Source organism: Mustela lutreola, chromosome 4, assembly GCF_030435805.1.
Source record: "Mustela lutreola isolate mMusLut2 chromosome 4, mMusLut2.pri, whole genome shotgun sequence".
NCBI classification, from domain to species: domain Eukaryota; kingdom Metazoa; phylum Chordata; class Mammalia; order Carnivora; family Mustelidae; genus Mustela; species Mustela lutreola.
Genome location: NC_081293.1, coordinates 163,973,446 through 163,985,780, shown reverse-complemented (window position 1 = coordinate 163,985,780; position 12,335 = coordinate 163,973,446).

Genomic DNA, 12,335 nt, shown 5'->3' with positions numbered 1-12,335 from the left:
CCTGAATCTAGGTGCTAAGAATCCCCCACCCCCACCCCAGGAGCCATGACAGGTCTTGGCATACCTTCAAATATTGGGAACCACCAGAAATAAAGTAGCTTGCTTGGGCAATCACAAAGGTTTGAGAGACAACCAAGAGCTAGAGAAGGATAGAATGGTAAGGTTCATCTCCTAAACAAGGTCACTCCTTCAAGGCTGGGAGTGATGACAGCTAATGCATAGAAGCCAACAGAGAGTCATGAATATGAAGAAATAGGAATGTGTGCCCAATGGAAAAAAAAAATAAAACCTCATAAAAAGTCCTTAAAGACAAAGATAGAAATGATTTACCTGTTCAAAGTTCAAAGTAACAGTCATACAGATGCTCACTGAACTCAGGAGAATGCATGAACAACTGAAGATTCAATAAAAAGAAAATAAAATGAAGTATCATATAGAATCACAGAGCTAAAGAATCCAATAAGTAACCTAAAAAATTAGCTAGAGAGATGCAACCACTGACTAGGTAAAGCAGCAGAAAGAATTAATGAAATCAAAGCCAAGGTCATAGAACTCATCCAGTAAGAGGAAAAAGAACAAAGGAAAAAAAAGAAGAGCTAGTTTAAGGGACAACATCCAGTGAACTAATACTCATGCTAGAGGATTCCTAGAAGGAGAAGAGAGAGATGGGCAGAAAACTTATTGGAAGAATTAATGCCTGAAAATTTCCTAAGCCATGGAAGGAAACAGAATTCTGGATCCAGGAATCTCAGAGTTCCAAAGAGACTCTCACCAAAGCACAGTGTAATTAAAATGTCAAAGATGAGGAGAACATCTTACAGGCAGCAAGAAAAAGCAATTTATTGCATACAAGGAACTCCATAAGACCATCAGATTTTTCAGCAGAAACTTTGAATATATCATCTCCCTCTGCCCTGCAAAGTGATGAAAGAAAAATCCTTCAATCAAGAATACTCTACCTGGCAAAGTTATCATACAGAATTGAAGGGGAGAGAGTTTGACAGTCAAGCAACAGCTAAAGGAGTTCATCACGACTAAACCAGACTTACAAGAAATTCTAAAAGGATTCCTTCAAGCTGAAATAAAAGTTTACTCAGTAATGGGAAAATGTGAAAGTACAAATCCCATGGGTAAAGGTAAATATACAGCAAAATTCAGGGAGTGGTGGCCTGGCTCAGTAGGAAGAATATGCGACTCTTAATCTTGGAGTCATGAATTTGAGCCCCCATTCAGTGTAGACGTTACTTAAACAAAGAGATAATATACGTGTGTGTGTGTGTGTGTGTGTACCCAGAATAATATTAGAAAACATGAGAGATTAATCACTTATAAAGCTATATATAGATTAAAAGACAATATTATAGCTATAGTTATTTTATTATTAATTATTTAAAGAATACAAAAGATAAAAATGTAAAGTGATGTAAAATATGACATCAAAACCTGGGGAGGGAAAAGTAAAACCTAGGGCATTAGAATATGTTTACACTTAAGTTATTATCAACTTAAAATAGACTATTACAAATATAAGTCACGATAACCACAAAGCCAAAACCTATAGTACATATACCAAAGATAAAGGGAAAGGAAATAAAGCATACCACTAAAGAAAGTCATAAAATCACAAAGAAGGGAACAAGAGAAGAAAGGAACAAAGGAATTATAAAACATACAGAAAACAGAATGTCATCAAGGACTTGCCGCTAAGAAGAGATTCACTTCAGATTTAAGGGGACACACACAAAGTCAAGGGATGGAAAAATGTATTTCAGGAATATGAAAATCAAGAGAAAGCCAGGGTTCCTATACATAGGAATTCAAAAATACATTAAAAGGATCAAACACCATGATCACACACCATGATCACACAGGGTTGCAAAACTGGTTTAACATGTGCAAATCAATGTAATAGATGACATTAATGAAATGAAGGATTAAAATCGTGATCATTTAAACAGACACAGAAAAAATACTGGATGAAATTCAATATCCTTTTATAATAAAAACTCTCAACAAAGTGGGCATAAAGGAAACATGTATCAGCCTAATAAAGGCCATATATGAGAAGCCCTCAGGTAATATCATACTCCTTGGTGAAAAGATAAAGCTTTTCATCTAAGATCAGGAACAAGACAAAGAGGCCAATGCTTGTTCCATTTTTTTTTTTCAATATAGTTTTAGAAGTTTTAGCCAGAGCATTTAGTCAAGAAAAATAAATATAAGGCATCTAAATCAGAATGGAAGAAATTGTAACTCTTCACAGATTATGTGCTATTATATATAATATGTACATACTATATATAATAAATATATATAGAGAATAGAATCCTAAGTACTTCACCAGAAAGCTTTTAGCATTAATCTACAAGTTCAGTACAGTTGCAGGATACAAAAATCAATATGCAGAAATTCACTGTGTTTCTATACACTAATAATGAACTATCAGATAAATTTGTTTAATCCCATTTACAGTTGTATCAAAAAGGATAAAGTATCTAGGAATAAATTTACTCAAAATTATGAAAGCTCTAAACACTAAAAACTGTAAGGCACTGATGAGAGAAAATGAAGACAGAAATAAATGGAAAGATACCCCATGCTCATAGATGGGAAGTATTAATATTGTTAAAATGTTCATGCTACCCAAAATAATCTATAGACTTTATAGAGTTTCTGTCAAAATTCCAATGGTACTCTTCACAGAAATAGAACCAATAATCCTAAAATTTATATGGAACCACAAAATACCTGCTTTCCCCACCCAGCCAAAAGCAATCTTTAGGAAGGAGAACATAGCTGGGGGTATCACGTTCCCTGATTCAAACTATACTACAGAGCTTTAGTAATAAAATCAATAGTATTGATTTGTATCAATACTATAGTATTGATACAAAAACAGACACAAAGATCAATGGAATGGAACAGAGAGCCCAGAACTAAACATACACATAGATAGTCAATTACTTTATAACAAAGGATCCAAGAATATAAAAACAAGGAAAGGCCAGTCTCGTTAAGAAATGGTGTTGGGAAAAGTGGATAGTCACATGCAAGAAAAGTACACTGAACCACTATCTTATACCATGCACAAAAGTTAACTCAAAATAGATTAAAGTCTTAAACATAAGATCTAAAATTATTAAACTAGAAGAAAACATACGCAATAAGCTCCTGATGTCTAGTACTGATGATGATATTTTGGATTTGGCACCAAATGAAGAGGCAGTAAAAGTAAAAATAAACAAGTGGGACCACAGCAAAGAAAAAGCCATCAACAAAGTAAAAAGGCAACCTGTTGAATGAGAGCATACATTTGAAAACCATATATATATATGTATATATATATACATATATATGTATATATATATATAAAATATATATATAAATTTATATATAAAATATATATATATAAAATATATATATATATTTTAATATCCAAAAGAGATAAGGAATTTATATACCTTAACAGCAAAACAAAGCAAAACCTGAAAATAATTAAAAAATGGGCAGAGGATCTGAATAGACATTTTTCTAAAGAAGACAAAGTGATAGCAAATGCACATGAAAAGATGCTCAACATCACTAATTATCAGGGAAATGCAAATCAAAACCACAACAAGATGTTACCTCATAGCTGTTAGGATGCCTAGGATCAAAAACACAGGAAATAAAAGTGTTAATGCGGATGTAGAGAAAAGAAATCTTATGCACTAATGGTAGGAATGTCAACTGGTGCAGCCACTGTGGAAGACAGCATGGAGGTTCCTCCAAAAAGTAAAAATAGAGAACTACCACATGATCTAGCAACTCCACTTCTGGGAATTTGTTGGAGGAAAATGAAAGCATTACTTTGAAAAGATATAAGCCCACCCATATTCATTAAAGCATTGTTTGCTGTAGCCAAGACATGGATACAACCTAAATGTCCATGATAGACGAATGGGTAAAGAAAATATGTTGTATATATCCAATGGAATATTATTCAACCATAAAAAGAAGGAAATCTCACTGTTTTTGACCACATGGATGGACCTTGACTGCATTATGCGAAGTGAAATATGTCAGAGAACAACAAATACTGTATCTCTCTTATACATGCAATCTAAAAATAAAACCAAAATTCGCCCACTGATACAGAGAAAAGGTTCATGGGTTGGCAGGGCATGGGGATGGGCAAAATGGGTGAAAGGAGGTCCAAAGTACAAATTTCCAGTTAAAAAATAAATTATGGGGATATAATATATAGCATGGTGACTATAGTTAGTAGCACTATATGGCATGTTTGAAAGTTGCTTCACAGAATAGATCTTAAAAGTTCTTGTCACAGGAAAAGAATTTTAATTTTGTAGCAATGGACTTTAGCTAGATTTACTGTAGTGACCACTTCCTAATGTATATATTGAATTACATTATTCATCTGGAACTAAGACATCATTATATGTCAATTATACCTCAAATTTTTTAAAAAAAAAAAGGCCATTTGGAGATATCTGTATCAGTAGTTTGGGTCTTCATTCCTCGATATCCTTGATATCCTCTCTCCTCTCCCACTAAAACCAAGAGGCAGAAGTGAACCAAACTACAGATTTTCCAGCAAGAGCTACCTTTCCACACTACCCATTATCATTCCTAAAGCCATAAGAGTAAACCTCTATTAACAATGTGTATTTTAAAAGTCAGAAATTTCTTGAGAAACTCTCTCACAATGGCTTTTGAAATTTTTTTTTTTAAATTTACTGAGAGATCGAGTTCAAGCAGGGGGAGCAACAGTGGGAGAGGGAGAAGCACACTCCCCACTGAGCTGGGAGCCCCATGCGGCACTCAATCTCAGGACCCTGGGATCATATCCTGAGCTGAAGGCAGACACTGAAACAAGAGAGCCACTCAGACACCCCACAAATGGTTTTTGATTAAAAAAAAAAATCCTCTCTAATGTCCTTATCTTCACATAGTCACTCTCTCTTTCTTTGGTATGGCAGAGACCAAACACTTCACCAAAACCATCTTCCTCTTTTTCCTAAATATCACTTAGTTATGTTTTCTAGGTTGTGACCATGTTTCTGCGTTTTTGCCAACTCAGTTATGATTAAAAGTGACAGTAAGCTGGCGGCACACAAGACGTTGTTCATGGCCACAACACCCAGATAAAATGACAAGGTGGAAAAACTCACCACAAAAAAAAAAAAAAAAAAAAGAACAAGAGGCACCGAAAACTAGGGACCTAATCAATACGGACATTGGTAATATGTCAGATCTAGAGTTCAGAACAACGATTCTCAAGGTGCTAGCCGGGCTCGAAAAAGGCATGGAAGATATTAGAGAAACCTCATCTGGAGAAATAAAATCCCTTACTGGAGAAATAAAAGAACTAAAATCTAACCCAGTTGAAATAAAAAAAAGCTATTAATGAGGTGCAATAAAAAATGGAGGCTCTTACTGCTTGGATAAATGAGGCAGAAGAGAGTATTAGTGGTACAGAAGACCAAATGACAGAGAATAAAGAAGCTGAGCAAAAGAGAGACAAACAACTACTAGACCATGAGGAGAGTTCGAGAGATAAATACCATAAGACAAAACAACATTACAATAATTGGGATTCCAGAAGAAGAAGAAAGAGAGAGGAGAGAAGAAGATATATTGGAGAGAATTATTGTAGAGAATTTCCCTAATATGGCAAAGGGAACAAGCATCAAAATCCAGGAGGCACAGAGAACTCCCCTCAAAATCAGTAAGAATAGGTCCACACCCCGTCATCTAATAGTAAAATTTACAAGACTTAACAAACAGAAAATCCTGAAAGCAGCCTGGGACAAAAGTCTGTAACATACAACAGTAAAAATATTAGATTTGCAGCAGACTTATCCACAGACCTGGCAGGCCAGAAATAACTGGCATGATATATTCAGAGCAATAAACGAGAAAAACATGCAGCCAAGAATACTATATCCAGCTAGGCTATCATTGAAAATAGAAGGAGAGATAAAAAGCTTCCAAGACAACAAAAACTAAAAGAATTTGTAAACAACAAACCGGCTCTACAGGAAATATTGAAAGGAGTCCTCTAAGCAAAGAGAGAACCTAAAAGTAGTAGATCAGAAAGGAACAGAGACAATATACAGTAATAGTCACCTTAGAGGCAATACAGTGGCACTAAATTCATATCTTTCAGTAGTTACCTTGAATGTAAATGGGCTAAATGCCCCCATCAAAAGACACAGGGTATCAGAATGGATAAAAAAAATAAAACCCATCAATATGCTGTCTACAAGAAACTCATTTCAGACTCAAAGACACCTCCAGATTTAAAATGAGGGGGTGGAAAACAATTTACCATGCTAGTGGACATCAAAAGAAAGCTGGGGTGGCAATCCTTATATCAGATCAATTAGATTTTTAGCCAAAGACTATAATTAGAGATGAGGAAGGACACTATATCATACTCAAAAGGTCTGTCCCACAAGAAGATCTAACAATTTCAAATATCGATGCCCCTAACATGGGAGCCGCCAACTATATAAACCAATTAATAACAAAAATCAAAGAAACACATCAACAATAATACAATAATAGTAGAGGACTTTAACACTCCCCTCACTGACATGGATAGATCATCCAAGCAAAAGATCAACAAGAAAATAAAGGCCTTAAATGACACACTGGACCAGATGGACATCATAGATTATTCAGAACATTCCATCCCAAAGCAACAGAATACCCATTCTTCTCTAGTGCACATGGAACATTCTCCAGAATAGATCACATCCTGGGTAATAAAGCAGGTCTCAACTGGTACCAAAAGACTGGGATCATTCCCTGCCTATTTTTAGACCACAAGGATCTGAAGCTAGAACACAATCACAAGAGGAAATTTTGAAAGAACCCAAATACATGGAGGCTAAAGAGCATCCTAATAAAGAATGAATGGGTCAACCAGGAAATTAAAGAAGAATTGAAAAAATTCATAGAAACAAATGATAATGAAAACACAATGATTCAAAATCTGTGGGACATAATAAAGGCATTCCTGAGAGGAAACTATATAGCAATACAAGCCTTTCTCAAGAAACAAGAAAGTTCTCAAGTACACAACCTAACCCTACACCTAAAGGAGCTGGAGAAAGAACAACAAAGAAAGCCTAAACCCAGCAGGAGAAGAGAAATAATAAAGATCAGAGCAGAAATCAATGAAATAGAAACCAAAATAACAATAGAACAAATCAACAAAACTAGGAGCTTTTTTTTTTTTTAAGATTTTATTTGTTTTTTTGACAGACAGAGATCACATGTAGGCAGAGAAGCAGGCAGAGAGAGAAAGCGGGAACAGGCTCCCTGCTGAGCAGAGAGCCCGATGCAGGGCTTGACCCCAGGACCCTGAGATCATGACCTGAGTTGAAGGCAGAGGCCTAACCCACTGAGCCACCCAGGCTCCCCTAGGAGCTGATTCTTTGAAAGAATTAGTAAGATTGATAAACCCCTAGCCAGGCTTATCAAAAAGAAAAGAGAAAGGACCCAAATAAATAAAATCAGGAATGAAAGAGAAGAGATCACAACCCACACCAAAGAGATACAATTATAAGAACATATTGTGAGCAACTCTATGCCAACAAATTTGACAATCTGGAAGAGATGGATGCATTCCTAGAGACAGATAAACTACCACAACTGAACCAGGAAGAAATAGAAAACCTGAACAGACCCATAACCAGTAAGGAGATTGAAACAGTCATTAAAAACCTCCAAACAAACAAAAGCCCAGGTCTAGACGGCTTCCCGGGGGAATTCTACCAAACATTTAAAGAAGAACTAATTCCTATTCTCCTGAAACTGTTCCAAAAAATAGAAATGGAAGGAAAACTTCGAAACTCTTTTTATGAGGCCAGCATCACCTTGATCCCAAAAGCAGAGAAGGATCCCATCAAAAAAGAGAATTACAGACCAGTATCATTGATGAACAGAGATGCGAAAATTCTCACCAAAATCGGCCAATAAGATCCAACAGTACATTAAAAGGGTTATTCACCATCACCAAGTGGGATTTATTCCAGGGCTGCAAGTCTGGTTCAACATCCACAAATCAATCAATTATATACAATATATTATTAAAAGAAATAACAAGAACCATATGATACTCTCAATAGATGCTGAAAAAGCATCTGACAAAGTACAGCATCCTTTCCTGATCAAAACTCTTCAAAGTGTAGGGATAGAGGGCACATACCTCAATATCATCAAAGCCATCTATGAAAAACCCACCGCAAATACCATTCTCAATGGAGAAAAACTGAAAGCTTTTCCGCTAAGGTCAGGAACACGGTAGGGATGTCCATTATCATCACTGCTATTCAACATAGTACTAGAAGTCCTAGCTTCAACAATCAGACAACAAAAAGAAATTAAAGGCATCCAAATTGGCAAAGAAGAAGTCAAACTATCAGTCTTTGCAGATGATATGATACTATATGTGGAAAACCAAAAGACTCCACTCCAAAACAGCTAGAACTTGTACAGGAATTCAGTAAAGTGTCAGGATATAAAATCAATGCACAGAAATCAGTTGCATTTCTTCACACCAACAACAAGACAGAAGAAAGAGAAATTAAGGAGTCAATCCCATTTGCAATTGCACCCAAAACCATAAGATACCTAGGAATAAACCTAACCAAAGAGGCAAAGAATCTATGCTCAGAAAACTATAAAGGACTCATGAAAGAAATCGAGGAAGACACAAATAAATGGAAAAATGTTCTATGCTCCTGGATTGGAAGAACAAATATTACGAAAATGTCTATGCTACCTAAAGTAATCTACATGTTTAATGCAATCCCTATCAAAATCCCACACATTTTTTTCAAAGAAATGGAACAAATAATCCTAAAATTTATATGGAAGCAGAAAAGACCTCGAATAGTCAAAGGAATGTTGAAAAAGAAAGCCAAAGTTGGTGGCCTCACAATTCTAGACATCAAACTCTATTACAAAACTGTCATCATCAAGACAGTATGGTACTGGCACAAAACAGACACATAGATCAGTGGAACAGAATAGAGAGCCCAGAAATAGACCCCCAACTCTATAGTCAGCTAATCTTCCACAAAGCAGGAAAGAATGTCCAAAGGAAAAGGACAGTCTCTTCAACAAATGGTGTTGGGAAAATCGGACAGCCACATGCAGAAAAATGAAACTGGGCCATTTCCTTATACCACACATGAAAATAGACTAAAAATGGATGAAGGACCTCAATGTAAGAAAGGAATCCATCAAAATCCTTGAGGAGAACACAGGCAGCAACCTCTTCAACCTCAGCCACAGCAACGTCTTCCTAGGAACATTGCCAAAAGCAAGGGAAGCAAGGGAAAAAATGAACTATTGTGACTTCATCAAGATCAAATTTTTTGCACAGCAAAGGAAATAGTTAATAAAACCAAAAGACAACTGACAGAATGGAAAAGATATTGGTAAATGACATATCAGATAAAGGACTAGTATCCAAAATCTATAAAGAGCTTATCAAACTCAACACCCAAAGAACAAATAATCCAATCAAGAAATGGGCAGAGGACATGAACAGACATTTCTGCAAAGAAGACACCCAGATGGCCAACAGACACACGTGAAAGTGCTCCACATCACTTGGCATCGGGGAAATACAAATCAAAACCACAAAGAGATACCATCTCATACCAGTCAGAATGGCTAAAATTAACAAGTCTGGAAACAACAGATGTTGGCGAGGATGCAGAGAAAGGGGAACCTTCCTACACTGTGGGAATGCAGTCTGGTACAACCACTCTGCAAAATAGCATGGAGGTTCCTCAAAAAGTTGAAAATAGAGGTACCCTATGACCCAGCAGTTGCACTACTGGGTATTTACCCTACAAATGTAGTAATCCGAAGGGGCATGTGCACCCGAATGTTTATAGCAGCACTGTCTACAATAGCCAAACTATGGAAAGAACCTAGATGTCCATCAACAGATAAATGAATAAAGAAGATGTGGTATATACATACAAGGGAATACTATGCAGCCATCAAAAGAAATGAAATCTAGCCATTTGCAATGACGTGGGTGGAACTAGAGGGCATTATGCTTAGCGAAATAAGTTAATCAGAGAAAGACAATTATCATATAATCTCCACGATATGAGGAAGTTGAGATGCAACATGGTGGGGTTGGGGGGTAGAAAAAGAATAAATGAAACAAGATGGGATTGGGAGGGAGACAAACCATAAGAGACTCTTAAGCTCACAAAACAAACTGTTGCTTGGGGGACGGTGGTAGGGAGAGAGTGGTGGAGTTATGGACATTGGGGAGGGTATGTGCTATGGTAAGTGCTGTGAAGTGTGTAAACCTGGTGATTCACAGAGCTGTACCCCTGTGGCTGATAATACATTATATGTTAATAAAACAATTAAAAAAATTTTTTTTAAAGTAACTGTAATATATCTGGGACATAAAACTTCTCGTGATCTCCTCCAGTCTTTTCCCATTTGTTCTAGTGGGCTACCCATGATTATAAGACCCTAATGGCAACAGAAATACAGTATGGAAAAATGTACAGATCCCTAATTGATCATCTGAAGTAGAACAAACCCAACCTGAACTTCCTCCCAGGACCAGGGAGTGAGTAAGAAACAAACTTCTATTGTGTAAAATTGCTGAAATAGTGAAATCTGTTAGCACAAGCAAGTCTACCCTAATTAATGTAGGTTAACTAAGAGAGGTTTCTGTACCAAAAAAAAAAAAAAAAAAAAAAAAAAAGTGTAGCTTTAAAAAGAAATGTCTTTTGATCAACTGTGCTTTGAGTTGAGTACCATCCTTAAGAGTTTAAGGTTTCTATTTGCCAAATTTGATAACAAACAGTATATACATTTTCAGTCTGAAAATCAGCTCATTACTCAATTTTTGATCTTTGAATATGCAAGACACTATTCTGAACCATTTTGATATACACACAATTGGACAAATAATAGAATGTGAACTTTCACTTGGCAGACAAAATGCAAAGGGTATCAAATAACACAGAGGAAAATATATACCAGATTTGGGAGAAATAGTGCCTATGTTGGATAGTTTACATGATCACAGAGAATTTAACTGGTTTTCCACATTAATTTGACCTCACATTTATGTTGAAGTAATAGCAATTTTATTATTGCTTTATGCACATTTGATCATAAGATTAGCAAGTCTTTATTCATCCTGTTAAGATCAGAAGAGGGTAGGATCTAATCCCCAGATGCAAAGATTTCAGATTTACCCATTACAGAGCTGGAGTATATGCAAAGAATCTAAGGACCCTAACCAGAGAATTCATCTCCAATCACAGCAACCAAGGGCTGAAAATAAATATGGCCACTCTGACATCCTCTAACACATGTCTCCAGCTCCACTCTTCACTCTTCTCACAAAACTTATATCCTGAATTCTTGATGATTCCCCAAGATCACAGAAGAAAATGGAAGGACTAAGCATACCTATTTTCCCCTCAGATCATATCCACCCACTCCTCCTTTCTGCAAAAACAAAATTCTTCTCACCAATTTTCTCGTATTCCTGCAGTTTCTGCCTTCTTTATCCGGAGCATTACTCTTTCTGGAGAGATGTGATCGATAAAAATACTGTCCAGACTCCAAACCACAGCATATCTCTATTCTTTTCCCACTATACTTACCCAGTTCATCTAATTTACCTTCTTAGGAGATGAGTTCATTCCTTCTCTCACAAATATTTTACACCCTTTCCTAATGCTCACCCTGAATCGATAATGTTGCTTTCAATCTAATGAAAATATATAAGGAGTAAGAAGATTCCATGTACTCTGCTTCCTTCCTGTTCTTATGGATAAACTAATTAGACTGTACTTTTCCATTTCAGAACATTAAATTCATGACTGGGAAGATAAATTTGAACATACATCCAGACTCCAGTACAAATTACTTGAAAAAAAAAAGTGTACATATAAGAATTATCTTATGTCCAATATATACTAGATCTAAGCCATCTAACCTAGTCAAGGAAATTCCTCCAATAACTGGCTACTCTCCCCTATATCATCAATTTTCCTTTTCTCCCAATCATTCCCATCAGCATATAAATATGCTACAGTTTCTCCCACCTAACAGCTCTTTCCCTTTACACATGCCCCCTGGTGGTCTAGTCACTGTTGTAGATCTCTTCTCCCTTTATAAAACACCTCAAAAGAGTTGCTCATACACCTGGTCTCTAGTTTCTTCCCCACTATTTTTCTTTGAAACCAGTCATTTCAGCTTTCACTCCCACCACTCAACTATAATCTTGCATGTCAAGGTCACCGAAAACTCCACTATGCCAAAGT